We start from the raw sequence: 26,853 nt of genomic DNA, 5'->3' as shown, positions 1-26,853 counted from the left end.
CAGAACCTCAGTGCTTACGTGGAGATTCAGGACTGGAAAAGGTGAATTGGTGATCAGGAAAGGGTGGTGTGAGTGGAGGAGAGAAATGAAAAAGGATCTATCACCTTGTGTGCAGTGAAAGTGTGAGTGGTAATAGAAGTTAGTCAAGGTAAGAAAATGAGGAGCTACAGGGCTGGATCAGTACTGCCCATGTGTAGGTCCGTCTCACATTGCTGGCATCCATGGTGCCGAAAGGACTTGGAAGTCACCTACAACCTTTCAATTGAAAGTGAACACAGACTATCTCCTTTACACAGAATAGAAGGAAGGGTCGGCTCATTCTGTCATTCCAACTGTGTCCCACTGAATGGCAAGTACAACACTGGACCCTAATGGAAAAATTCAATAAATGTTGAACAAAAAGCACAACATTGTTTCTTTCACAATAAAGCAAATGTCCCTCACTGCAATGTAGCCATCAATATGTACCAACCTGGAGGCATGTAAGTACATTTAGCTCCAATTTTGTCTCAACAAATAGCAGTGGTACGCACATGAATAAAATGAGACCAAATATAGTGTAAAGTATAGGTGAAATGTAACTTTGGAAAGACTATCCGTGCTAGTCAGTTGTTCATAGCTATGTAGTTGGGCAGGAATGTTCTGGTCATGATACAGAGCCTGCTTGTAGTCCAGCAGACTCTTTTGCAACTCACTCACAATGGCTGCACTGTCAGCTGACAGCTGGGTTCACTATGGAAAGGCCCCTTCTTTCACAGGGTCACATCTGCTGGTCGCCAGCACTTCCAGTTTTAATTTCAATCACACGGAAAAATCAAGAGGGCAAAATTGGCACACTCTTCTGATTGGGCTTTCAGGAGGAGCATGCTACTGACAAAACTCTGCCGTATGAAGGGTTCTGGTAGGTAGGTACAGAGAAATTTTCTGCTTGTCAGGAATCTGGGATTAAGAATCAAACGTACAAGTCAATCACTAAAACCTTCAAATGTAAATTCAAGAGAAATGTCTTTATCCTGAGAGGACATAGAATGGGGAGCTCACTACCATACAGCGAAGCAAATAACATTGTGTAAGTTTACCTTCAATAGGATGTTCTATCCAATACAGAAATGCTTGTGTTATGTCATAAAAAAAAGTTGTAGATGTCAACAGTATTAAAGAATCTAACAGACATTTATTACAATTAACTATGTACAAACATTACATTCCTCAGGCACATTAGTGTCTGAGCTAACATTAAGCTCATAGTTTATAGCAGAGTAGCCTAGATCTATGCCTCTACTTGAAGTTGGATACTAATGGACAATTTTGGGGTGCCAGATTATAGGACAGATGTGATGGCATTGCAGAGAGTGCGGAAGCTTTTCCAGGAATGAGAAATGTCAGTTAAGAGGATAAATTGAAGAAGTTGGATGTGTTTTCCTCGGAAGGAAGGAGGCAATGAGGAGATTTGAAAGAGATTTTCAAAATCATGAGCAGCTGGGTGCAGTAGAGGGGGTGAAACTGTTCCCACTTGTAAAAGGTAAATGAAGAGGAGATAGATTGAAAGGAAGCAAGGGTAATGCGACAAAAAGTCTTTTAACAGAGTGAGTTGTTTGGGTACGGAATGCGCTGTCTGGAAATGTGCTGGAAGAAGTTCAATCGAGGCATTCAAGAGGACATTGGATGGTTATTTGGATAGAAATGTCATATAGGGATACAGGAAAAAGGCAGAGAATTGGCACGAGGGAATAAAACTGGTGGAGGCACAATGGACCAAATGAACTCCTTTTGCACCATAAACAATTCTGTGATTCAATCCTGAAGTTAATTCCTACCATGTATTGGTCTTCCAGGATCTTCCAGATCTTTTCTGAATCTTTCTGATCATCCGTGGAAAGACTGGATGTGCTACTTCTGTGAAGCCCCTCTCCCCCTCCCAACAAACCTCCACCTTGCCATTGGCAAGCCAGAGTTTTAAAGCTCTTTTCTTAGGATTCTCAATTACAGCACTTGTAAATTAGAAGTGCACATTTTGTTTTTGCAATTGTAATTCAGTAAGCGTGTCACTGGATGCCCAGTCCATAATGAGGTTTCTGATATACATGATTCCATTTAAAAATCCTGGACTGTACCACCTTAAGCCATGTGTCCCTCATTTTGTGTCTGCAGATTAAAGACTGCTCTAGACTTAAGAACACAGACTTTGAGGCAGGTGTTCTGAGGAACTGTTAGTTATATATTGATTGTTAAAACAGTTTGTTCTAGCCTCCAGCTTCTGTATTGCCATACACTGGTTTTGTGTTCTAGCTTAAAATTGCACTGCAGTTTTTGCTTTCTTTCCAATCTGTTCCTTATGGCAATCTTAGAAATTTTTTTTGCCTTGTAAGAACTTGTGTTCTAATCAAAAAGAAATTGGCTCTCCTATAAAGGTCTGTATGGCTGATGTTATTAAAAAGGTAACAAATTCTCCCTTTGTCCAAATTCCCTGATGTCCAAAGCTGTTGACCAGTTGGTCTTCAATTAGTTTTCCAATCCCTGGAAACACAACATTGGAGTCTTTTCTATCTGGACACTGCTGCTACCATGGTATGGATTTGCCTCCAACAGGGTGTTTTACCTCATGCAGTAAAGCTTATATTATTCCCCATAACATAAGAAACTGGGTCAGAATATCACAGTAGTGAAGAATCCAACAGGCATTTATTACAAATAACGATTATGTACAAACAGTACATCGTTATGACTCTATGACTACAAAATTCACTAGCATGACCCCTGTGTGTAGAGATTGTCTTATGAGCATAAAATAAACAGATTGGGACTCTTGCCACTGGAGTTTAGAGGGATGACCTTATAGAGGTTTATAAAATCATGAGGGGTATCGATAGGGTGGATGGCGGGTGTCTTTTCCCACGGCTGAGGGACTTCAAGACTAGGGGGCATATTTCTAAGGTGAGGGAAGAAAGATTTAAAAAAGACATGAGGGCATTTTTTTTTACACTGAATGTTTCATGTGTTGAATGAACTTCCAGAGCAAGTGGTGGATACGGGTCACAGTTACAACGTTTAAAAAACGTTTGGATAGATAGATGAATAAGAAATGTTTGGAGAGATATGAGCCAAGCGCGAGCAGGTGAGACTAGTTTAGTTTCGGATTATGGTCAGCACGGACTGGGTGGACCGAAGGGTCTGTTACCGTGCTGTATGAGTCTATGACTTAATGAATCAGAGGTGATCTCTTTGAAACATATAGGATTCTCAATGGCCTTGACAGGGTAAATGCCGAGAGGATGTTTCCCCTCATGGGACAGTCTAGGACCAGCAGGCATTATTTCAGAATAAAGGGGCACTAATTTTAGACTGAGATGAGGAGGGATTTCTTCTCTGGGAATTGAGAGTCTGTGGAACTCCTTGCCACTGAAAGCTTGGGGGGTGCAGGGTCATTACATATATTTAAGGCTGAGATAGATAGATTCTTGATCAGTCGGGAAATCAAGGGTTATTGGGACAGGGCAAGAATGTGGATGTGAGGTGTGTCGGATCAGTCATGGTCCTGTTGAATCAAGGGGCTCAATGGTTTACTGCTGTTCCTATTTCTTATGGTCTTTATTTCCCTAGGTACATGGGTTTCTGGGCTAAGAGTAAGCTAGAAGCTTACAACAGAGCAGCATGTATCCAATAGAGTGTCATGCTCCCAATAATCCAAGGTAAGATTGAGTTTAAGACTGTAATACCCTCAGGTCATATACTGTGATGCAGTAATGATATCACAAGAATGTCTTGAAAAGATGTATTATACACTGGCTGTGAAACATAACACAATAAGCATAGAGTTAGATGAGGGAACTAATGTAATATCTCCAAGTTTGTAGATCAGTGGTGCTGGAAGAGCACAGCAATTCGGGCAGCATCCAAAAAGCTTCGAAATCGGCCTGAACTGCTGTGCTCTTCCAGCACCACTGATCCAGAATCTGGTTTCCAGCATCTGCAGTCATTGTTTTTACCTCTCCAAATTTGTAGATGAGACAAAGCTGGATAGGAGAATGAGCTATGAAAAGGATGCAGAGATGCTTTAGTGTGATTTGGGCAAGTTGAACAAGTGGACAAATCAATGGTAGATGAAGAATAATGTGGATAAAAGTGAAGTTATCCACTCTGGTAGCAAAAATAGGAAGGCAGATTATTATCAAAATGGTGATTGTTTGGGAAAGAGGGAGACGCAACAAGCTCTGGGTGTCCTTGTATACCAGTTACTGAAAGTAAGCAGGCAGGTGCATTCAGTAGGCAGTGAGGAAGGTAAATGGTATGTTGGCCTTCATAGTGACAGGATTCAAGTCCAGGAGCAAGGATGTCTTGCTGCAATTGCATACAGCCTTGGTGAGACCACACCTGGAGTACTGTGTACAGTTTTGGTCTCTTTAGCTGAGGAAGGGCATTCTGGTTACAGACAGAGTGCAACAAAGGTTACCAGACTGATTTCTGGGATGGCAGGACTGACATAAAAAGAGAGACTGGATCAGTTAGTGATATAGTCACTAGAGTTTAGAATAATGAGGGAGGATTTCATTGAAATCTATAAAAACTCAAACAGAATTAGATTAGATTCCCTACAGTATGGAAACAGGCCCTTCAGCCCAACAAGTCCACACCGTACCTTCAAAGAGTAACCCACCCAGACCCATTCCCCTACCTGATATTTACTCCTGACTAATGCACCTAACGCTATAGGCAATTTAGCTTGGCCAACTCACCTGACCTACACATCCTTGGATTGTCGGAAGAAACTGGAGCACCCAAAGGAAACACACGCAGACACGGGGAGAATGTCCAAACTCCACACAGACACTAGCCCCAGGCAGGCATTGAACCCGGGTCCATGGTGCTGTGAGTCAGCACTGCTAACCACTGAGCCACTGTGCTGCTCGTTAGATGGGTAAACCATTCTTCAGGACGGATGTTCCCAATAACTGGGGACTCCAGAACCAGCTGTCACCATCTAAAGATAGAGGGTAGATCATTTAGGACTGAAAAGCCATCGAATTTCTTCATTCAGAAAGTTTGATCTAATTTATTTCGAACTATCATCGCAGGTACCTAGGTACAATGAAGAAGTTTGCGTGCAGTACAGGCAGATCATACCATACAAAGTGCATTAGGGTAATAGAACAGAGTGAGGAATACAACGTAGACTTAGAATTGCGGTTTAGAAGAGCAGAACGATTATAAGATACTTAAGAAAAAGATGTGATGTGGACAGCTCGCAAAATGTTGCTGGTGCCATCTTGAATCCAAAAAGAGAATGGTGAGTCTGGGGAATTCTCTGCCCCCGAAAGCAGCTAAGGCTTTCAAGAAAGAGTTCGATATGGTAAAGGGGTCCAAGTGAATGGGGAGAAAGCAGCAACAGGATGCTGAGTTGAATGCTCAGCCTTGATCGTATTGAATGGCAGGGCAGCCTCCAAGGGCTGAATGGCCTACTCCTGCTCCTGTTTTTAAATGTTTTTCCAACATAGGATAAATCCAGTTAAGGTGAAAATAGATAGGTATGGGAGGGGGAAAAAGGAATGAAAGCACTTGCCGATGGGGTTAGATGATGTAAGGTGGGAATTGCCTCAAATGGGGCTTTGAGAATTCAGGTCTGATTTTGTGCTGTAATGTCTATGTAAACAGAACTTTTTAATGCCATTCAGTTCAATGTAAATAGCTCTTAAAGACTGAAAGAGTGCTATGCTTGTCCTCTGGGTGAGCTGTCTACAGGTGACCTTGTACCTGATATAGTTTGGCGAAATTGAGAAGGCTGCAAGGCTTGCTCAAGAATGTAATGCATGAGAAGTTTATGCAGCCAGTGCCAGAGAGAGGGGGAGACAGACAGAGAGAGAGAGAGAGAGAGAGAGGGAGAGAGGGAGAGAGAAAGGCTGAGCTTTGTCTTCAATATTCTACTATTAAAGCAGGTTATTGTCAGAGCTGGAATGTTACCATTTCTCACTTTTGGCATCCAGTATCGAGTAGCCTCAGCTCAGATACTTGCCAAGTCAAATTCCTCCTATCTATGAATCTTAGACACAACCTCTGACAGGCGCTCCCCACTGTGACTGTGACTTTCTTAACCAATCCGTACCTGTGCGATGTCCCTCTTGTTACTTTGCAATAACAGACCAGTTGTTGTCCCTGCCTCAAATATCTGTAGATACTATTTGATAAAGTCGCTCATAGACAGTTAACCTTTCTGTCGCTTTCAGATTCCAACTGCTCCCTTGCACTGTCAGTATCTTCTGTTCAAAAAACTGCTTATTCCTCAGTACATAACCTAAAAATTAAACCATGGTTTTGGTGAAGTCACAGCACATATGCATTTAGGGCGCTGGTGAAAGAAGCCAGAGCAGGCTGCTGTCTGTCACTGGCGTCCTTTGTCCAATGTTATTGCCAGATGTACAAGGTCAGACCTGAGGTCTGCGAATTAAGTCAAACTCACTGTGCGGACCATTCCTGTAAAAGGAAAATCATCTCCACCTTTGTAATGAAGAGCGTCCTCAGAAATCAGTTCTTTGTTCATTTGTCAAAAGAGGTAGAGTGTGGAGGTCTGCATGTGAGGTGCTGAGTGAGTGTGCAGGTGGGTAGCAGGTATTTTCCAAAATAATCTATGCTTCCATTCCTGTACCTGGTTTCCATGGACTGTCAATTGAGGATTTAGTCAGCTCCTCCCTGTCCAATTCCCTGGCAATTTATTTGCACATCTCTGTTCAAGATGGCGATGGCAAAGTAGGCAGAGTTCTGGCTCCTGTGCCAAGGCTTGTCCTCTTTATCCACCTTTCCTTTTCTCCCTTCTTCCCTTTCTTTTCTTTCCCAGACTTGCCTGACGGTGAGAGATCTTCTGTGGGATTGCAGGCTACAATGGGCTCTGGAGCGTTGGTAGCATCTTCAAAGGCAGAGTGGCTGCAGAGTCGATCAGTGGGCCTGTGAAGACTGGAGCAGGGACTCTCGCTTCCGCACAGAGTGGGCCCCTGGAGGTGGCATGGCGTGGGCTAGGAAGTCTGGAGCAGGACTCTGCCGGTGGAGAAGAAACGTTGGACTCTCTTTAAGTTATCTTTTTTTTAATTCAGTTAATGTGAATGGTGAAAGTGAGGACTGCAGACGCCGGAGATGCCACTTCACGGTGAAGTGGCAGCCATGTTAGAGATCCAGATCCAAAGAACAATCAGTATCTGCTAGAGATGTGCTTGAACCTTCACTCATTCACTGGTTCAGCAAGAGGGGCCAGAGACCTTGACCTCAGTGCCCTCAAGGGAGCTGCCATTGCTCACTGATAGGAAGGAGAAGGAAGGGAGACAGAAAGACACTGAAGAATTATCCTCTTAGGACCCTCCAGCGGTGCCCTGTTTCACCAACGTCCCTTTGCCAGGAATCCCAACAGCTCCATCTGCTCAGGACAAGGGAGCAGGGGAGCAAGGTTAGGCCATTTAGGATTGAGATGAAGAGAAATTTCTTCACCCAGAGAGTGGTGAGCTCAAAACATTGTCTGTTTTCAAGAATGAGTTAGGTATAAATCTTTGGTCTAAGGGATCAAAGGGTATGGGGAGAAAGCAGGAGCAGGGTATTGAGATGGATGAATAGCAATGATCATGGCAGAGCAGGCTTGAAACACCAAATGGACTATTCCTGCTCCTATTTTCCATGTTTCAATGTTTTCGTAATCATGTAAAGACATCTCCTGCATTGTTTCTCCCTCTCCTGGATGGAGCTGGAGACCCAGTGCCCACACTTTCTCTGTGGGCAGCTCTACATCACTGAAGCCTCTGGTTTCCCTCTTCGTGGGCTACTTGCTGATGAACAGCTGAAGCTCCCTGAGCCTCATTTCCTTGATTCTGGTGTTGTCGCTCTTCCCACCTTCTCCATCTTTGTCTTTGAGCCGTATCAATGAGGAGACAGCTGCTAGGTTCACTGGTTTCAGCATCTGGACTGAAGTCATTGACCGACCTGCAATGAATGGATGCTTTGTGTCTGGTGTCTTATCACAATCAGTGGCAACTTCAGGCCTTGCCAGGTTTCTCCTGGCTTGAATGAGAGCCTGCAATTGGGGCCAGCTGGAGGGGAGCAGCCTCCATAATCGATAGCTGGTATCTCCTTTCCTGATGATACCATGTGCACGAGATTTGTGCTGCTCATCTTGACATTTCTTCGCATGCATGGGTCATGCAGCATTATGTGAACCCATTTGCCCTTCATTAACTTCTGTGCTGCAGCTCTTGCACATCAGAATGTTCAACGTACATAACAGTTTCATCCCCAAGTCATTAATCCTTTTATGCACAGGCTTGTCAATGGTCCTGCATGGGTGATTACACATTAATCCTCCAGCCCCAACACCACTAATGAATCTTAGCTGCCCAGTTTGTGAAAGGTTAATGAATGACTGGAAACAGTTGGAAGGTAGATGTTTATAACTTTTAGAGTTGAGCCACCTTTATTTTGTATTGATTGTTCAAATTCAATGTAAAAGCTTTCAGGTATTGCTCGCACAATAGTGTTTAGCATTTTAAGTTTTCATTTATTTTATTGTGCCTAAACACAGGGAAACAGACCTGGGCCCATGCGCATTCTCCAAAACACTCTTGTGGAAATTGACATGGTGACCCATTTTGAATTGATGTCTGTCACGCTCCACCCTCCCTCTATCAAATCTTCATTCCCCCTATAACTTCTGATGGCCTCCTTATTGCAACCATCCCCTCTGTCCTTTTTCAATCCTTGCCTCTGACTATGAGCTACTCCCTAGATATTACTGATCTTCTTCCTACGTCCACTCCTAATGGGATCCCAATGCCTCATCTCACCCTCCCACATCAATCAGTTCCACTGCTCTTTCTCCCTCCCAGGCACCCTACCCACTTGTGTTCCCCATCTTTAATATCCAGTTGCCTCGTTTTATTGCCCTCCTTCCCTCAGTTGCTCTCTCCTCTACATTTGGGTTTGGCCTCTCCATTGCCCAGGAACCCTCCAGTATCCTGACAAACATGCCTTTTAAGTTCCACTCTCTACCTTTCCTTGTGGAAAGTATGTAGGTAAGACCATAAGACATAGGAGCAGAAATTAGGCTATTCAGCCCATCAAGTCAGCTCTGGCTGATAGTTTTTTAACCCCATTTTCCTACTTTCATCCCATCACCTTTGATCGCCTTGATAATTAAGACATTATCTACCTCTGTTTTAAACATACTCATTGACCTGGCCTCCACAGTGTTCTGTGGCAATGAATTCCACAGATTCACCATTCTCTGGCTAAAATCTCCATTCTAAAGGGTCTTCCGTTTACTCTACGGCTTTGCGTCCCTGTCTCTTCTGCCATTGGAAATATCTTCCCAATGTCCACTCTAGCCGGGCTGTTCAGTATTCTGTAAGTTTTGATCAGATCCCCCCTCTCATCCTTCTAAACTCCATCGAGTGTAGACCCAGAGTCCTCAAACATTCCTCATACGTTAAGAGTACAGAGAGATCCGCATGTCCTTGTGTACCTATCAATGAAAGCTGACAGGCAGCTGCAGCAAGCAATTAGAAAGGCAAAGTCTTGACTGGACTTCATTGCAAGAGAACTGCAGTTAAGAAGCAGAGAAATCTTTTTGCAGTTATACAGGGCCGTGGTGAAACTGCACCTGGAAAATTGTATGCAGTTTTGGCTTCCATACCTAAGAAAGGATATACTTGCCATTGAGGGAGTGCAAAAAGGTAAAAACAATGACTGTAGATGCTGGAAACTAGATTCTGGATTAGAGTGGTGCTGGAAAAGCACAGCAGTTCAGGCAGCATCCGAGGAGCAGGAAAATCGGCATTTCAGGCAAAAGCCCTTCATCAGGAATACAGGCACAGTGCCTGAAGGGTGGAGAGATAAATGAGAGGAGGGTGGGGGTGGGGAGAAAGTAGCGTAGAGTACAATAGGTGAATGGGGGTGGGGATGAAGGTGATAGGTCAAAGACGAGGGTGGAGTGGATAGGTGGAAAGGAAGATAGGCAGGTAGGACAGGTCACGGGACAGTGCTGAGCTGGAAGTTTGGAACTGGGGTGAGGTGAGGGAAGGGGAAATGAGGAAACTGTTGAAGTCCATATTGATGCCCTGGGGTTGAAGTGTTCCGAGGCGGGAGATGAGGCGTTCTTCCTCCAGGCGTCGGGTGGTGAGGGAGCGGCGGTGAAGGAGGCCCAGGACCTCCATGTCCTCGGCAGAGTGGGAGGGAGAGTTGAAATGTTGGGCCACGGGGCGGTGGGGTTGATTGGTACGGGTGTCCCAGAGATGTTCCCTAAAGCGCTCTGCGAGGAGGCGTCCAGTCTCCCCAATGTAGAGGAGACCGCATCGAGAGCAACAGATACAATAAATGATATTGGTGGATGTGCAGGTAAAACTTGGATGGATGTGGAAGGCTCCTTTAGGGCCTTGGATAGAGGTGAGGGAGGAGGTGTGGGCGCAGGCTTTGTAATTCCAGTGGTGGCAGGGGAAGGTGAAAGGACGGGAGGGTGGGTTGTAGGGGGGCATGGACCTGACCAGGTAGTCACGGAGGGAACAGTCTTTGCGGAAGGCGGAAAGGGGTGGGGTCTGTTTGGAGGTGACAGAAATGTCAGCGGATGATTTGATTTAAGCGAAGGTTGGTAGGGTGGAAGGTGAGCACCAGGGAGGTTCTGTCCTTGTTACGGTTGGAGGGGTGGGGTCTGAGGACGGAGGTGCGGGATGTGGACGAGATGCGTTGGAGGGCATCTTTAACCACATGGAAAGGGAAATTGCAGTCTCTAAAGAAGGAGGCCATCTGGTGTGTTCTGTGGTGGAACTGGTCCTCCTTGGAGCAGATACGGCGGAGGCAGAGGAATTGGGAATACGGGATAGCATTTTTGCAGAAGGTGGAGTGGGAAGAGATGTAATTCAGGTAGCTGTGGGAGTCGGTGGGTTTGTAAAAAATGTCAGTGTCAAGCCGGTCGTCATTAATGGAGGTAGAGAGGTCCAGGAAGGGGAGGGAGGTGTCAGAGATGGTCCAGGTAAATTTAAGGTCAGGGTGGAATGTGTTGGTGAAGTTGATGAATTGCTCAACCTCCTCGCAGGAGCACGAGGTGGCACCAATGCAGTCATCAATGTAGCGGAGAAAGAGGTGGGGAGTGGTGCCGGTGTAACTACGGAAGATGGACTGTTCTACGTAGCCAACAAAGAGACAGGCATAGCTGGGGCCCATATAAGTTCCCATGGCTACCCCTTTGGTCTGGAGGAAGTGGGAGGATTCGAAGGAGAAATTGTTAAGGGTGAGGACCAGTTCAGCCAAACGAATGAGAGTGTCAGTGGAAGGGTACTTTCTGGGGACATTGGAGAGGAAGAAACAGAGGGCTTGGAGGCCCTGGTCATGGCAGATGGAGGTGTAGAGGGATTGGATATCCATGGTGAAGATGAGGCATTGGGGTCCGGAGAAACGGAAGTCTTGGAGGAGGTGGAGGGCATGGGTGATGTCTCAAATGTATGTGGGGAGTTCCTGGACTACAGGGAGTGCAGTATAGGCTGATATTAGGGTCGGTAGGGCTGTCCTATGAGGAGAGATTGGTTCAACTGAGCTTGTGGTCAGTACAGTTTAGAAAGTTGAGAAAATTCTAATAGAGCCGGATGGACTAGATGCAGAGAGGATATTTTCCCTGGTTAGGAAGTCTAGAAGTCTCAAGGTATAGAGTAGGCCATTTAGGACAGAGATGAGGAAAAATTTCTATGGAGTTCTCCACCACAGAATGCTGTGGAAGCTAAGCCACTGAATATATTCAAGAAAGCTTTATCTACATGGAAGGAGAGAGGTGGAGTGATAGATGTTTTCAGTTCACAGATTTTGGATGTCAGTGTTGCTCTTACACTTTGCAGCTTTTTAACAAACTGCAATTCAGCCAATCAGAGGGCTGTGATCAGAACACATTTCTGTAATTCTAGGGTCCTTGGTGCCATTCAGTCTCTAAGTATCTCCCTGCTTCAACAAACGATATCATCTGCACAGAGAAAATGGGCACCTGATTTTTCCAAGCTATATTTCAGTGAAAGCAGTTCCATTTCAGTTTATAGTACCCAAAAACATGAAAACGTACTATTCCTTACAGAGTGGACATCAAGCCAAGAGCTAGTCACCAGAATGCAGTGCAGTCTCTCTAATGAGTGATAGAAGTCAATTTAAGTAAGAATCAGCTCTCTATTGAGCCTGTGGGCATTTGGTTCCAGCACATGTTTAAGCTCCTTTACCAATGCTTGTCTTGTTTTCAATGTGGATTATACCAATGTTTCATTCCAAGACCATATTGTGGTTACCTTATTAGATATTTACCATCTGAATAGCGTAAGATGTAAGATGTGAAGATAACAGAAATCCAATGATCAATTTATGTGCACGATATTGTAGCATCACATGACAGAGTAGAAGAAGATACCACATCCTGAATTGCAGTCTATAACCCGATACTTCTTGGAGGACAGTCCAATATGAGGCTAAACACCTTTGTCATGTGGTTTCTGGCCACACTAGGAGTTTGGGTCATGACAGATGGTTGAGCAAAAGGCAAAATCGGGAACTGTCTTTAAACTGAACCTTCAAAGTAACGCTTTTTATTATGCATTAATGCTAACTACTGCTATGCATGGTAATTACAGATACACAAGACTTGGACTTAGTGGATATGGACTAAGCTACCTTCTTTGTTTGTTCAGGTGTGATTTCCAGTCTTGATTCTTATATTCTGGTGCTGTCCTTCCAGGGAGTTTTAATTCCGCCCACTTTGTAGTATTTATACCCAGTGACATGCAGCTCTATGGTATCATCAAATGTTTCACCAGCATTCGGAAGCCCTCACATAACCAAATTGTCTGTAGGTGCTCCGAAAAGTACCCTATTAAGATATGCTACAAATAGGAACTACATTAAGCATGATTGAATTTTCTAAATGTCTGTTTGAACTATATTTATTAAGGTATAAGCTGATGAAGAAGGCTTTGGATAATGTTGACGTGGTGGGTCACACAGGATGGGATGTAAGCTGAAAGCTCCAGTTGCTGATAGCAGGCCATGGTTGCTTAATACACCAGCGTAACATTCTGCGGTCTGCCTTTCTCGGTGAGGTGATTAATACTTGCCTTAATAGAACATAGAACAGTACAGCACAGAAACTGACCCTTCAGCCCACAATTTTGTGCCGAACATGATGCTAAATTAAACTAATCCCTTCTGCCTGCCCTGGGCTCTTGTGGTACAGTGGTAGTGTCTGTGCCTCTGGGCCAGAAAATCCAGGTTCAAGTCTTCACCTGCTCTGGAGGTGCATCGTAACAGATTGATTAAAAGCTTTCTAGTAACTATAGGCCGGTGAGTCTCAATTCTGTTGTGGGCAAAGTCTTAGAGAGAATTGTAAGGGATAGGATTTATGAACATCTGGATAGGAATAATGTGATCAAGGATAGTCAGCATGGATTTGTGAAGGGCAGGTCGTGCCTCACAAACCTTATTGAATTCTTTGAGAAGGTGACTAAGGAGGTGGATGAGGGGAAAGTGGTAGATGTGGTGTATCTGGATTTTAGTAAGGCGTTTGATAAGGTTCCCCATGGTAGGCTACTTCAAAAAATACGGAGGTATGGCATTGAGGGTGAGTTGGAGGTTTGGATTAAGAATTGGCTGGCTGGAAGAAGACAGAGGGTAGTACTTGATGGTAAAGGTTCATCTTGGAGTGCCGTTACTAGCGGTGTTCCGCAAGGATCTGTTTTGGGACCATTGCTGTTTGTCATTTTTATAAATGACCTGGAGGAGGGGCTAAAAGGTTGGGTGAGCAAGTTTGCGGATGATACGAAAGTCGGAGGAGTTGTTGACAGTGAGGAAGGATGTGGCAGGTTACAGCAGGGTATAGATAAGCTGCAGAACTGGGCAGAAAGGTGGCAAATGGAGTTCAATGGAGCTAAGTGTGAGGTGAGAGTAACAAAAAGATGGGGTACTGGGCTAATGGTCGGATACTTGGTAGTGTGGATGAGCAGAGGGATTTTGGTGTCCATGTACACAGATCTTTGAAAGTTGCCACCCAGGTAAATAGTGCGGTGAAGAAGGCATATGGCGTACTGGCTTTTATTGGTAGAGGAATTGAGTTCCGGAGTCCTGAGGTCATGTTGCAGTTGTATAAGACTCTGATGCGGCCGCATTTGGAGTATTGTGTGCAGTTTTGGTCGCCACACTATAGGAGGGATGTGGAGGCACTGGAACGGGTGCAGAGGAGGTTTACCAGGATGTTGCCTGGTATGGTAGGAAGATCGTATGAGGAAAGGCTGAGGCACTTGGGGTTGTTTTCATTGGAGAAAAGAAGGTTTAGGGGTGACTTGATAGAGGTGTACAAGATGATTAGGGGTTTAGATAGGGTTGACCGTGAGAACCTTTTTCCACGTATGGAGTCAGCTATTACGAGGGGGCATAGCTTTAAATTAAGGGGTGGTAGGTATAGGACAGATGTTAGAGGGAGGTTCTTTACTCAGCGAGTCGTGAGTTCATGGAATGCCCTGCCAGTAGCAGTGGTGGACTCTCCTTCTTTATGGGCATTTAAGCGGGCATTGGATAGGCATATGGAGGATATTGGGCTAGTGTAGGTTAGGTGGGCTTGGATCGGCGCAATATCGAGGGCCAAAGGGCCTGTACTGCGCTGTATTCTTCTATGTTCTATGTTCTATGGTCCATATCCCTCCATTCCTTGCATATTCATATGCTTATCTCAAAGCCTTTTAGATGTCCTTATTGTACCTACCTCCGCCACCACCCTGGCAGTGCATTCCAGACTCCTACCACACTCTGGGTAAAAACTTTGCTCCGCGTGTCTCATTTGAATTTTCCCCCCTCTCACCTTAAATATATGTATCCTACTATTAGATATTTCAACTCTGATTCTGACCGTCAACTCTTATATATGCATCTCATTATTTTATAGACTTCTTTCAAGTCTGCCCTCAGTCTCCTTCGCTCTAGAGAGAAAAATCCGAGTTTTTTTAGCCCTTCTTTACAGCTGTCCTTAAAGCCATAGTTAGTAGAGTATTTTGTGGACATGTTAGGCCAAAATACTCTGCCAACACCAGCAATTATGTGTAAGAGCACGAGCAATAATAAGCGCATTAGCTATACATGCTGACCAATGCTGTTACAAGCTCTATTAGGAAGAGTTTAGAGGGATTTGGGCCAAATGCTGGCAAATGGGACTAAATTCATTTCGGATATCTGTTTGGCATGGATGAGATGGACGAAGGGTCCATTTCTGTGCTGTATTTCTGCTGTGCTGTGTGTAGTCCCAGTCTGCAGTTTGCAACAGTGATGCAGTGAGGTAGGAACATTGTAAAGCATTTACACATCACATTGAAGACAGACAGGAAGTCAATTTATTACACGTGTTTAAAAATCTTTCCTTACCAATGTATGCTGCTACCAGTTATTGCTCTGCTCATCTATTATTGCTAGCAGATGTTAATGTGTGTCAAATGATAGGTCGAGCTATTTATACACAGTATAACTTTTCTTTCAGTAAGCTGTGCCCTTTTCTTTTAAAACTCTTCCAAGTTTACCCCAGCCCTATCCCATAACTAGACTCGATTGCTTGAGTAGTGATATTGGAGAACGATGCTTTTAGAGACTTTACACAGTAGTAAGTGTGCCATGACATGATGACCATGAGGACAATTACATTAATTACCGAGCCCTCACCCCTACTTAGTGGACCCTAGCCAAGTCAGTAAGGATCAAAGATGGAACCTTCTTGATTTGTATGGCTCAGTTCCACACCACATGGTATTCATTGAGATAGTCTACACTATACCCTCTGTAAGGCTTCAATATCCTTGTTATAGTATGGAGTGGATTACTGTGTGCAATACACTCATTAAGAAATCATTAAGGTTTTAAATGGATTCATTATTAACTCAGATCTCATTTTCTGTAAGTGTTACGATGCAAGCGAGTATTGTATTTTCAATTGCACTTTTACCAAACTAGGGACTCTCCCATCAATGTCGCGTGAGGCAGTATTCTTCTGCAGCCTCAAGTCTAATTCCATTTAGAGTATACTTACTGCTCCAATCTGTTGAGCAAAACTTATCAACTTGCTATCATTCACTATTGATAGAAAAGGATATAAATTTATATTCAGATCTTTGCCTAAAGTGTTGTGAAGTTGGGTAGAGTACTTATAGGTTGGGAAGCAGGAAGTTAGAATTTGGTGTTTGCAAAGTGCTGGGGGCGGGGGGGGGGGTGGAGAAAGCATTGCATGGTCCCTTTAAAAGACCATGTGCTTAGATTTTTAAAATGGATGTCTGTGAGCAATAGCTTGAACGTCTGTAGGTGCACAGAGAACCTGAACAGAAACATTTATATCAAAAGGCTGTACAGTTACTGGCCAAGCAACAGTTTTTACCAACACAATAGGCTTTTGAATTTAGCCAATCAACATAGGACCAATCCTATTGATAGAAAAGGATATAAATTTATATTCAGATCTTTGCCTAAAGTGTTGCGAAGTTGGGTAGAGTACTTATAGGTTGGGAAGCAGGAAGTTAGAATTTGGTGTTTGCAAAGTGCTGGGGGCGGGGGGGGTGGAGAAAGCATTGCATGGTCCCTTTAAAAGACCATGTGCTTAGATATTTAAAATGGATGTCTGTGAGCAATAGCTTGAACGTCTGTAGGTGCACAGAGAACCTGAACAGAAACATTTATATCAAAAGGCTGTACAGTTACTGGCCAAGCAGCAGTTTTTACCAACACAATAGGCTCTTGAATTTAGCCAATCAACATAGGACCAATCCTATTATATAAATATTGATATGTCATCAAGGATATAAAAAGAAGGGCAAATAGCCCACAGGAAGCTGCCATTGGCCAAAGCTAACAGCCCTCAGCTCTCAAGAGAGAATCACTGGCTCACACAGCCTCCTCTATCTAAATAACTACAGAACCAACAACACAGCTAGTTAATATTCCTGACAGACGTTTTAATGGAGAAGGCACAGAACATTCCGGAAGGCAATTTCAAGACTAGATTCTATTTTTGTTATATGAGTAGGACTTATATTTATTGGAACAGCATACCATTAGAATCCTACTTTATTTGGGCATAGTTAGTAGTTAGAAGGGATTTATTGGGTTTGTTAATCATTTAGTTAATTTGTTCGCTGTTAGAGTTAGAAAAATAAATTGTTACTTATTGGTTTTAAAATGAGTGTCAAGGATTTATTTAACCATTAGAAGTTGCTGAAAAGCAGGTTACACCACATTTTACACTCATTTACACATTAAAGAGCAAGGTGCACTGGTTTGGTTTTAGTTCTCAGGAGGAGGCCAACCTCCGGTTTATAACAGAAAATAGGTTAAACTTACAAATCTACATTGTCCACACATGCAGGGTAAAGAGGTAGCCCTTGAATCTGGACCAGCTGGAATGAAGCTTGGGCCCCATGCAGTTCGGACCAATCTGACCCACACCAACCATTCAGCCCCAGGGAGTGTCAGTTGCTGTGGCAAACTATTCCTTTCAATGTAGATAGTGATGATAGTGTCTCCACTTTCTTTCACAGCTGACCAGGAATCTTTTCTGCTCTTGCTGCCCACCATTGACATATGTTACATTTGGATACTTAACCACGTGATGAACTCACGCTCCTTAGCCATAAACTCCTAGAGTGGGATTTGAACCCAAGCCTTCTGGTTCAATACCATCTGCTGTTGACAGTCAGGAGAAGAGAAGCATTTCATGTGTGGAATACTATCCCATCTCTCTATGGACAGAAAGTACTGTGTATGGGTGATGTAAAAATACAGACAAGGAGTAAGCATTCAGCCCCTCAACCCTGTTCCACTATTTAATAAGATCATAGCTGATCTGATAGGAATCTCAAATCGCATTCGCCCATGGGCAATAAGTAATGGGTCTAAATAAGGATTAAGAATTGGTGTAGGTTTGGTGGGCTGAAGGGCCTGTTTCTGTGTTGTATTGTGATAAGATCATAGCTCCCTTGTTTATCAAGCATCTATACACCTCTAAATTAGAATATTTTAAAATTCTGCTTCTACTGCCTTTTGAGGAACAGAATTCCAAAGACTCACAACTCTCTGTGAGAAATTAAAATTGCCTCACCTCTCTCTTAAATAGGAGAGCTCCTTATCTTTAAACAGTCACCCTTTTTTCTAGATTCTTCCACAGATGGGCATATCATCTTCACATCCCCCATGGAAATACTTCTCAGGTGTATCTCAGTATCTCTTTATACGTTTTGATCAGGTCGCAACTTACTCTGCTAAACTTCAGCAGATGCAAACCTCGCCAATGCAACCTTTCCTCCTAAGACAACACTCCCTTTCCAGTTCTGAGGAAGGGTCACTGGACCCGTAAACATTAACTCTGGTTTCTCTTCACAGATGCTTCCAGACCTGCTGATCTTTTCCAGTAATTTCTGTTTTTGTTTCAGATTTCCAGCTTCTGCAGTTCATTCAGTTTTTTTTATTCCTGTTCCAGGTATTACAACACAATACAGCACAGAAACAGGCCCTTCGGCCCACCAAACTTGCACCAATTCTTAATCCTTATTTAGACCCACTACCTATTGCTCATACCTGGATTCTATCCTTTTTGCCTCCTATTCATGTGTCTATCAAGATGCACTTTAAACATTGCTAATGTGCCTGTTCCCACCACCTCCACTGGCAGTGCATTCCAGGCACCCACCACCCTCTGTGTGAAACATTTTCCCCACACTTCTCCGTGAAACGTACTCTTTTTCACTGTGAACCTGTGACCTGTGCCTTCTTGTAGCTGACCTTTCTTCTCTAAGAAAAAGTCTCTGACTACCCACCTTATCTCTGCCTCTCATAATTTTGTAGACCTCTACTACATACCAATCGAATTGCATCTGGAACACAACGCCTTACATCTACCTTTAACTTAAGAAAACGTTAGGGTCTAGACTATCTTCTAAAAATTTTGAGGGGGTTTGGTCTAGTCCATAGCAATGCTCACTATCCTTGAAATGCCCCCCTAATGATATGTCTTCCACCTTCCCAGCTTATTTCTGATTACTAGGTCCAGAACTGCTCCCTCCTTTGCTAGGTTTTGTACGTACTGAATAGAAGAGTTTTCCTGGAAGCAACGTAAGAATTTTGCTCCTTCCATACCTTGGATACTAAAACTATTCCAGTTAAAACTTGAGCAGTATGGTATCTACAATGGCTTCCTGAATATTCTTACACTTCCCTGAAATTTAAACACATATTTGATTCTCTATTTCTCCCTAACAGGTTAGGCTTCTGTAGCACACACGAAAAATGTGTTTATCCCTTGTGTGCTTATTACTTCCGTCCTATATGAGGCACTGGGAGCAGTCCAAGGGGCAGGTAGGATCTGTATGGCTGAATGGGTTGCAACTTAACGGGACTTGGACCAATATCCTACCAGAGAGATTTGTGATTGCAACAGGGAATGGTTTGAATGAGCTTATTGGGGGGACTGACGCTGACGGCTAACCTAAATTGGGAGGCTGTTAAACTGGTGACTGGAAATAAAAATGCCAGAAGGGAATCTAGAAGACAGGAGCAACAAAACCAAGCATCCAGTCTAGCCCAAGTGAGGAGTTACATCAAACAATAACTCTAAGGGCATGCTATCTGAACGTACACAGCATTTGCAACAAGGTAAATGAGCTGAAGGCACAAGTAGAGATGAATGGTTCTGATATATTTGTCATGATAGAAACATGGTCATATGATGACCAGGACTGGGAACTGAATATTCAGGGATCGTCAATATTTACAAAACACAGACAAGAAGGAAAAGGAGGTGGAGTTGTGCTGATAATAAGCAATATGGTCAGTACATTAGTAAGGAGGAATCTCAGATCAAACAAACAAGGTGTGGGATCTGTTTGGTTCAAACTCAGAATCAGCAAGGGACAGTAGATATTGGTCATAGTTATTTATAGGCCACTAAATAGTGGTGGCAGTGTGGGGTCATGGTATTAAACAGATGATGGGAGAAGCTTGTAACATTGGCAAAACAGTTATCATGGGTGACTCCAATCTATGCTTAGAGTGGGTAAACCAAGTCAACACTTAAGCTCTGGGTACGTGCTTCGAGAGTGCCTTAGGGATTATTTTCTAGAGCGAGGTGTTGAAGATCTGACTAGAGGACACGTTATTTTAGATGCAGCATCATGTAATGCAAAAGGAATAATTTTTAACATTGCTGTAAAAGACCCTTTAGAGATGAGTGACCACAATATCATACAATTTTACATTATGTTTGAAAGTGAGGTAATTCAATCTGAAATAAGGGTGTTACATTTGAACAAGAGAAATTGTGAAAACATGAGGCACAGTTTGGCTGAGCTGGAACTCAAAAATACATTGGAAGGCATTGACAATGGCAGTCATTGAAAGACCGTTACATGGCTAACATCTTCCTACAAGTCGCAAAAATTCAAAAAAAGGTCATTCAACCATGACTGACAACAGAAGTAAGATTAAAAGGCTTAAAATGATAAAGAAATTATAATAAATTTGAGGATTGAAAAGTTTTTAGAATACAGCATAGGAGGACCAAGAATATGATAAGGAAAGGAAAACTAAAATACAGATAAAATCTAGTAAAAAATAAACAACAAATTGGATTGTAAAAGCAGCTGCAGGCACATAAAAAGGAAACATTTGGCTCGAACAAATGTGAGTCCATTAAAGTAGAGTCTGGAGAATTTCTATCGGGGAAAAGAGACATGACAGAGAAGTTAAATGATTACTTGGTGTCTGTTGTCATTGATGAAGATACATCCTTTCACTTTAATGTCTCCTCTAAATGACAGCACCCGCAAATGATACTGAACTTCCTCAATACTGGAGACTGAGCCTGGACTTTTCTGCTTGAAGATTTTACACAGAATGTATTAAACCTGCTAATATTTTACACATAATCTCTGCAGTGCATTTTAAATGCAGCACATTGAACAAGGGCCTAATAAATAGTCCTGTTGAGCCTTGTGTTTACAACTTAATCGTAATAGGCACCAGGCATGGTTGCTATTGCTGACGCAAGGTCTTGGAATTGTCTCAAGGTTCCTAGTACCATGGGTCATCTCTTCCTCTCAGTCTTTCTAGGAACATAGAGACAAGGTACATTCAGTATATAAATCAGAGGAGCAGTGCCCCTTCTGTAGAATGGGAATGATCAATGGAAGTGTGGAAACATTTTGGAAGAGAAAAGATGGCCAACTAAAGGAGATTTAATTTTGTTCACACAGAGTCGCACAGACAAAGCTGTCGCCTTTTACACATTGAATAGATTCATTTCCACTTTCTGTTGGTTGATAAATTACTCTCGGTCTTATTGGCCCTGACCCTAGGGTCAGTGCCTCACTGAAAGGCACTTCATCTTCCACCACTCGCCCTCACAGATTGCATACAATGGGCATGTAATTGCACGGGGCGTCAGAAGTGACCTTGCTGTTTAAACTGAGGAAATGCTCCATTTAGCTAAAGGGGAGAGAAAATAATTCAATAAAACGCTACTGATGGGGCAAATTTGTGGAAAAGAATAGGTGCAAAAGCTGTTAGACACAAGATTGTTGTTACTGTACCCTTTAGCACAGCTGCGATGCCACATTTCAAACAAGCTAATGCACTTACAACTCTTTTAAGGGAAGTCGTTAAGCGGAAACAAGCCCCATGTCAAAGTTAACAGACAAAATCCTACATTAGGTTTAGGAGAGGAAAGAGAGTCATGAAATTACAGTCGCTGACTGAAAACTAAACAGGTTTGCATCAGGGTTGTCCCATTTAATAGAGGCATTGGCCTTATTTTAATGACACTGTTGTTAAAATAGTAAATGTTGGAGTTTGCAGAGTGGGTTCAAAACTCATGAAATGACACAGCTGAATTCCAGGTTCGTTTTTCTACAAGTTGATAAGTCTCCATATAGGATAGCATTCAGCACTCCTAAAATGTCCAATAGTCAGAATGTTGTGCCAATGTTTAGGGCTTGATCTGAGTGTTAATGGAAGTGGGCAGTTGGACAGTGGGTGGTTAGGCATGATACAGTGTTTAATTTCTGTTCTCTTGCAATTGATTGGTGAAGTTACTGTCATAACCTAGAAAAAAAGTAAGATATTTAAAAATACCATTTAGCTAAAGGATAAAATCACACATTTGACTGTTGGCAGAATTTGTTCATCTTTATATGTAGCTGTGCATATCATACTTATTCAAGGAAGAGTCATGTTGGACCTAAAACCTTAACTCTGTTCATCTGCCACTACTGATTCTGTCAGACCTGCTGAGTTCCTCCAGCATTTTCTCTTTTTATTTTTGATTTCTGGCATCTGCAGTATTTCACTTTCACATTGTACATCATCGCAATTCAGAGTTGTTGATTTTTTTTATTTTTAGATCATGAATGAACAATTCAATGTAACAGAAACAACAAGGGGTGCAATAAAAAAATGCATTCTCTATTAAAATTGCAAAGGAACTGCAGTTGACATACAAAACACAGAATATGGATGTTCTTGATGCAAAACATCAAACTTTAGAACAAATGAGGTGGTTGATTTTGAAAATAAACTTTGCATCAATAGGGTCAAGTGTAGGTATTTACCTATTTAAATATGTAACAACCACTCCTAAAATATCCATACCTGATGAAATATGATTTGAAAATACAGTTAGCATGTTTACACTTATTACAATCATATTTACATATTATTGTGATTAGCTGCTATTACAAACCTACCAGTTTGACTGAGTTTTCCCTGGGATTCACAAAGCCTTGCTAATATCACAAAGAGCAATCATCCTCAGCAAGTCGTACTCCTGTTAGAAACCCTGGTCCAAATCTTCCGATATTGGACGTGCAACATTGGAGTTGGTTATGATGAATTTGTGGGAACCAGACGTGACTGAATTCTGGGAATTGCCTGGGAAGCTGCAACTTCCATGGGGAATCATTGAATAGTTGGAACCCACCTAAAAAAAGTCTGAAAATCTGAAAGCTCAGATAGTTCCCAGCAGTGCCCACCACTTCACTCCACATGGGAATGCGACACCCAAATCCTGTCCCATCAACCACCTGACCCATTGCAGACCCACAGTTCACAATACCACATGGCCCCCCGGCCTCCCATGAACCAACAGAATCTCCAATCCGAAGTCCTGCAGACCCTCCAGAAACATACCCTCTCTCCTCCTCCCCCAAGGAGCTCATTTCCCAAATCCCTGGACAACCCAACCTAATTCCCAACAGCACTCACACTGATTTGGGTGATTTTTATTAATGGGTTAAAGCGACGCTGCCTGCTCTCTTAGCTCTGCACAAAGTAGGCCACAGCGCTCCTTGGAAAAGAGGAATGTAACTGTGGCCAACATTTCTCCCTAACCCTAATAACTACAATCGACCATTTCCTGCTCATGGGTCAAGGGCCCACTGCATTTCCTATGGTGACGGTTCTTGAAAAAATATTTACTTGGCTCAGAACCATTTTGAGTTGTCCTGACGTTGTTAATGACATTGCAGAAATGCAAGTTCTTTCCTGATTCCAAGTGGAAGATAATCAGCACATAATAAAAATGCCAAAGTAACCTCCAGGGATGGACTATTCTGCAATGTATCCCAACATTTTATTAACTTTTTTGATTGCTTTGTATTGTCTGCTTGTTCTTATTGCTATTCTAATTGCTTTATTGATCAATCATGGAGACTTTCATTAGCACTCATCTTTTCTTGGGTGATAATAGAGCATTCATGCTATTGACATTAGAATTTATTCACTTTCTTAAGTTTACACGAATGTTTCAATCATTTTACTTAGGGAATTAATTTTAGGGCAAACTAGACACTTAAACGTTTATTAGCGTGCTGATCCCCAGCGAGGAACTTACAGTATTGTAACTCCTTTACCAATACTCCAGGATTCAAGAATAGATCCATCACTTGTATGGCAATGCTAATCTCGAAAGGGAAAGCTTTGCTCAATTCATTCTTTTTCCTCAGTGCAAGCCAATTCCCTACCAAGTTGAAACTCTAAACCCTCTGTTCTGATGAGTTTAACTGTTGGTTATTGGAGAAAAGAGCACATGAAATGAAAATGGCATATTGCAGTCCAAGGATTACGTCGTCCTAATTATGGATGCCAGTCCAGCAATTGAAAAAACTGTGAGGTAGAATACAGGAAACTAGAGAGAGAGAGAGAGAGAAAGAAAAAACGCAAAGGCAAGTTAGTGGAGTCAGCAGATATGCAATAAATGCAGTTCAGTAAAGATTGATGTGAAATGGTACACCCTGGGAAACAGAATTGAGAATAGATATATCATAAGTGGCAAATTTCTCAACAGGGAGCGGTGGAGAAGCAGAGAAGTTAAGGGATTCAAATGTTTTGAACATTGTTAAAAATAGGATTGCAAGTAGAAAAGACTGGAAAGACAAATGGGATTCAGGATTTTGTATATGGAGATTTTGAACGCAGTAATAAGAAAGGAATGATGAATCTGTGTAAGACATTGAGTTGGCCACAGTTGGAGAACCAAGTATATTGAAAGGATGATTTAACCATGATAAAGGTGCAAGATAGATTCACCAGGATGAGACAGTGATGAAAGGCTATAGTTAGGGCTGTATTCACTGGAGTGGAAAAGGGGAATTCTAATAGAATAGTTTAAAATTCTGAAAGGATAAATCATGAAATATTATTTCCACCGGTCTGTGAATCAGCAGCAAGGAGTACAGATGCTAGAAGCATAAAGGCAAAACTTGAAAGAAATCTTTTCACGCATTTGGATCTGGTTCACATTATAGCCAAAAGAAAGTAGTGAAGTCAAATCGCTCGAATCGTTTAAAAACAAGTTAAATGTTTTAAGAAGCAAAAATATTCGAAAATCAGGAAGACTGAACTAAAATAGCAAACTCGATGGGGTTCCCAGTATGAAATCATATCCTCAGTGAGAATTTGCTTAAACATTTCCTGTCCCATAAAGAATATCAAATGAAACTGAGAACTATGTAGGAATTCAACATTTTCACTGTTCTATTCTGCGCTTCTGAAATTTCACTGTTGATGACCTCCTTACAGAACATTTTTCCTCTGTTCTACAAAGGGGTTTTGTTTTCTCAGTGTCACAGATATCAGTTATGCCAATTGTGTGCTGCGGTGAAGTAATGGGGTTTGTGTTCGTAAAATATGCATAGCCAATGTTCCTACAATTAAAGGGCTGGATCACACATTCATATATTGACCCCGTGTTAATAAGTTGCCTGATAGATCAGTGTTTGTTGAGCAGCAATTAACAAAAAATGTGAAAAGTTACTCAAGATTGCACATCGAGTTAATTCCACGCAATTAAACATATCAAAGCAAGGTTGGCAGAGTTGAATGATCATTCAGGTTGGAGAACTAGTCAAAGAGGAGTAAGTCACTGACTATGAAGGTCCCACAAAGAGCATGAATTTCCCATAATAAGCTGATCAAGAACAACATTAATGTAAAAGAATGCCCAATGGGGCTTTAGAGCAGCACAATCAGTCACAAGTTAACAACCATCCAAAAGTCACTTGTGACTGCAGGTTTAGTTACGGTAGGTTTTAAGGAGTATATGAAAGGAGAAGAGAGAGCTCTAGTGGAAGAATTCAAGTTCAAGAATTTACATACAGAAGCACAGCCAACAATGGGCAAATACAGTGAGCGTGACAGCAATCAAGAGTTAGAGGAGGAGGCTATAGAGATATGAACAACATGAGATCACAACACAAGAGCTTTGAGAGTAGGAGAAGCAGCCTCCTGCAAAGAACAGTCTATAAAAATGGTACGTTTCCACAGGGGCATGATTGGAAACCTGTGTCAGTTATTGGAACTATCGGCTTTCCTACTCTTTTCAATTTGGCTGTTATTGAAGGCACATGGAGTATAAAATTAGGAAAAAGCATTGGTGGACTGTCCCCAGGGTACTGTGTACAGTTTTGGTGTCCTTATTTCAGGTAAGTTATCCTTGACCTGGAAGCAATTCAGAGAATGTTCATGAGGTTGATTCTTAGGATGAACAACTTTGTCTTATGAAGTAAAGGTGAACAGTTGAGGTCTATATTCACTGCGTTTTCGAAGAATGAGAGGTGATCTTGTTGAAGCAGATAAAATTCCGAGGGGGCTGAATGGGTCGATACTGAGAGCATGCTTTTCTCACAAAAGTACCTAGAACTCAGGAACTGTTTAAAAATAAGGGGTTTTCCATTAAAGTTGGAAATAAGGAGGACTTCCTCCTCTTTGAGGTTTGTTAATCTTTGGAAAAAAAGTGGAAGTTTTATTTTCTCTATTCGTTCATGGGAAGAGGGTGTTGTTGGCGAGGCAACATTTATTGCTCATCCCTAATTGCCCAGAGAGCAGTTAAGAATCAATCACATTGCTGTCGGTCTGGAGTCACGTGTATGTCGGAACAGGTAAGGATGGCAGTTTCATGCCTAAAGGACATTACTGGCCCAGATGGCTATTTCCAACAATGAACAATGGACTCATGGTCATCGTTAGACTCTTAATTCCAGATTTCTTTTAGTTGAGTCCTTGTGTATATTCAAGACTGAGTTAGAGAAATGTTTTATTTACAAAGGAGTCATAGCTTACGTGGGCTATGGAAGAAAGTGGAGTTGAGGTCACAATCAGAGCAGCCCTGATCTAGTTAGATGATAGAACAGACTTGAGTTGCTGAATGGCCTACTCCTGCTCTTACACCTGATCTTATTGTCTTTTGAACAAAGAACAACGTTAAGGTGAAAACTGATTGTAGAAGTAAAATGACGACCACATGAAACTTCCACAACAATGGATTCTTTACAACACAAACAAGCTTTCAGCTGAATCAAA

This window comes from Chiloscyllium plagiosum, unplaced genomic scaffold, assembly GCF_037043375.1.
Source record: "Chiloscyllium plagiosum isolate Xiang-an unplaced genomic scaffold, Cpla_swu_hap1 HiC_scaffold_25, whole genome shotgun sequence".
Taxonomy (NCBI): Eukaryota; Metazoa; Chordata; class Chondrichthyes; order Orectolobiformes; family Hemiscylliidae; genus Chiloscyllium; species Chiloscyllium plagiosum.
This window is presented reverse-complemented; position numbering follows the sequence as displayed.